The following is a 3,702-nucleotide window of genomic DNA, read 5'->3' on the forward strand; positions in this document are numbered from 1 at the left end:
ATTATTTTCGGTTCTACTGATGAATCTTTGAGTATTAAGTTTGCAGATCTAATGAAGAGCAAATTTGAAATGAGCATGATTGGGGAGATGACTACTTTTCTCGGACTTCAAATCAAACAGTCAACTGATGGCATTTTCATCAACCAAGAGAACTATGTCAAAAACCTACTCACTCGCTTTTCAATGGACAAATCCAATACCGCAAAAACCCCAATGGCTTTTGGATACAAAATCGATGCAGACTTAAATGGCAAACCTGTTGATCAGAAAAGATATCGTGGAATGATCGGATCACTCTTATACCTCACTGCCAGCAGACCTGACATCATGTTTTCTACATGTGTCTGTGCCAGATACCAAGCAAATCCTATGGAATCCCATGTAGTTGCTGTAAAACGCATCTTCAAATACCTAAAAGGCACTCCCAAACTTGGCCTTTGGTATCCAGCTAAATCCGATTTTTAGCTGAACGCTTTCACCGACTCAGACTATGGAGGATGCAAGTTAGATAGAAAGAGTACATCTGGTAGCTATCAATTCCTAGGAGGTAGACTAGTGAGTTGGACTTCAAAGAAACAGACTTGTGTATCCACATCAACAGCAGAAGCTGAATACGTCGCTGCCGCCAGCTGTTGTTCGCAAGTCATATGGATGCAAACTCAACTGCGAGACTATGGCTTCAAAATTTCACAAATTCCCATATTTTGTGACTCAACCAGTGCAATTGCCATTTCTCACAATCCCGTTCACCATTCCATGACAAAGCACATCGATATTCGATATCATTTCATCAAAGACAACATTCAAAAGGGTCATATCGAATTACACTTCATCAACACCGAAGATCAAATTGCCGATGTCTTCACTAAGGCTCTCGATGAAACAAAGTTTCAATACTTCCTAGGCCGTCTAGGAATGTTAAATCCAGATAACATCCATCCTTAAACTTTTACTTTTTGTTTGTACAAAAGTGTGTTTACTTTCATTCAAAAGGAAAATTCAAAAACAATTGAAAATTGCTTTCCTTTCAAAAATACCATAAACATTCAAATAACCAATATTTCCAAAAACATTCAGAAAAACAAATCATCAAAAAAAAATTAATAAAAGACTTGCCATAATAAGCTTTTATAGAACCTTGTGATTAATCTTCTCTTGACTTAATTTTCAGATGCTTATGCTCGATGAAGATTTTAAGTCATATTGATTCTCAATTGGAGTGAAGGTTCAAATATCCTACTTTTCATAATGTATATAACTTTATTTCCTTCGATTTTATTTCATTATTGACGATTTTAAACAATCAAGGGACATAAGGTTAGGAGGTTCAGATGAAAACAAAAACCCATGTGAGAATTTGTGCCTCGTCGATCTAAATCATTGTGGAAATCATTTCTTGTGAGCTTAGGTGTGTCACTATTGCTTATAAGGTATACCCAATTATACCTTGTCACGGTCTCATTTTTGCTTAGATATCAAAATGACCAGGGACGATACATTCATTTCTTACATACTAGACAAACTGTCTTTTATGCCACCTATCCCTACCTAGATAAAAGCCAACCAAAAATGAAGACTTACGATCCCATGATCCATCAAGCAAACAACGACATATCCTTACAAGAAAACCAAAGGAGAAACAAATATCTATCAACATCTAATCCTCAAAGACAAATCAACAATAAAACAAATGGATTCAATAAAGATATACCAAACAAAACAAAAAAAGATATTCTATATTTGGTATTTTCAAACAAACTTTCAACCAAATGGTTATTTCAAAACAAAAATCATAAAATCCCGCGATTTGTTTTAACCATTTTTCACAAAAGAAGATATCTCAATCACTCAAGTCAAATACTCTTAAAAAGGTCTCAAATGTAGCAAATTCTCAATGCTAAAACAAAATATCTTTTTACAATAAATCGATATTGATCAACAAACAGGATACTATCAAAGAAGGAGCTGCAACAACAATGGATTTCCCGGGATACTGTAGCCTTCATCACTGAAGAATCTTAGTTGCAAACTGCACTATGAAAATTGCTAAACCCCTCTACATGTATTTCCCGACGGAGAGAGAGTGAACTTTAATGGCATGAATGAAGAAACCCGCTGAGTAATGCCGAAACCAGTCTTATGTGATTGATTATATAATAATGAGACTAGGTGACTTTACAGGAAAAGCATAGCTGAACACCTCCAATATGAGTGTGAGTCGTCAGAGAGAGATATCACTCATTTTTAGTGATCATTAACTTGTTCTGCTGCCAGAACAACCAAACACCCAAGTGAAGTGTGAGCTTTACCTATGAGCGTTCATCTGAATCGACCTGTTAGACCACTTGTCGTCATTAATAATGCCATAAAATCTAAGGAAATTTCTTTAGATACATATATGACTACCCTTTGATAACCGAACCCGAGACTTTGATTCGGAAACAAATTTCTGAAAATCTTTTACATAAGATATGTTAAAAACCAAGTCACAAACTTTCAAAACGATTACAATGGTTTTATATATATCTTCTCATTGACAAAACTTTTATCCCAAATCTTCAAGATTAAAATTGTTAATGTGATTATATCTATCCTTATTTCATCAATGATCACATAGGGGGAAATTGTTGAAAAATGTTTTTATATGTGATCATCACTGAAATAAGACGAATTAGTTTTATATTATCTAACAAATATTATCAGTTATTTCAGGTTGCGTGGATTCGTGATTAATTATGAAATAGAAAAATATGCAAAAGACAAAATACGCAAAGACGGAAAAATAGACGTAATATTTGGTCGTTTGAAGACAAAACAAATCAAGACTAAAATTGTCAAGAATTTAAAAACCTCAAGGGTCAAAAATGGAAATTCAATTCACAATTGGATATATATATATATATATATATATATATATATATATATATATATATATATATATTATATAAATATATATGTATATATATTATATTGTATATATATATGTATGTATATATATATATATATATATATATATATATATATATATATATATATATATATATATATATATATATATATATATATATATATATATTGGAAAGAAATCTTCACAAAAGCAAAAGTACCAAACATCATGTGTGCTTCCAACCTTTACAATAAATCACTTCATTACTTTTCCTTAAACAAACAAGAGTTGCTTGATTCCTTTGCATATATATAGATGCATGTTTACATGAGTTTTGGTGTGTGTTTTGTGTTTCCTTGTAATATATCTCCTATTACTCTCTCATCTCCAGAAGAATAAACACATAGCCAACCTCAAAATTCTCTCCAAACACCCTCCAAATACCCTTCTTAAATCTCCTCCAAAAACCATTTCAAATCACCACAACCATCACCACCTTGCTGTTTTTCGACATCAGAATTTGCAAGTTAAGAAAAAATTCACCGAGAACAACTCAACAAGATAATACGGGAGAGATTTGCACCGCAAATTATTCAGGACCTTACCTACATCCAGGAATTTTCCTCGATTTTTTTGACCACTGCAAACCCCAGAGAGACGCGAGAGAGAATTGGCTATCCAGAGAGATTTACTACGAAAATCTATATTCATAACCACCCAAAGCTCTTTCAACATCACCCTCTTTGTTACCTTATACCACCAAAACTACAACCTTATTCCACCTTCTACCACCCTCCAAATACCCACTTCAACCT

The sequence above is a fragment of the Lactuca virosa genome, chromosome 1 (genome assembly GCF_052849685.1).
Source record: "Lactuca virosa cultivar CGN04683 chromosome 1, Lactuca_virosa_CGN04683_v6, whole genome shotgun sequence".
Taxonomy (NCBI): domain Eukaryota; kingdom Viridiplantae; phylum Streptophyta; class Magnoliopsida; order Asterales; family Asteraceae; genus Lactuca; species Lactuca virosa.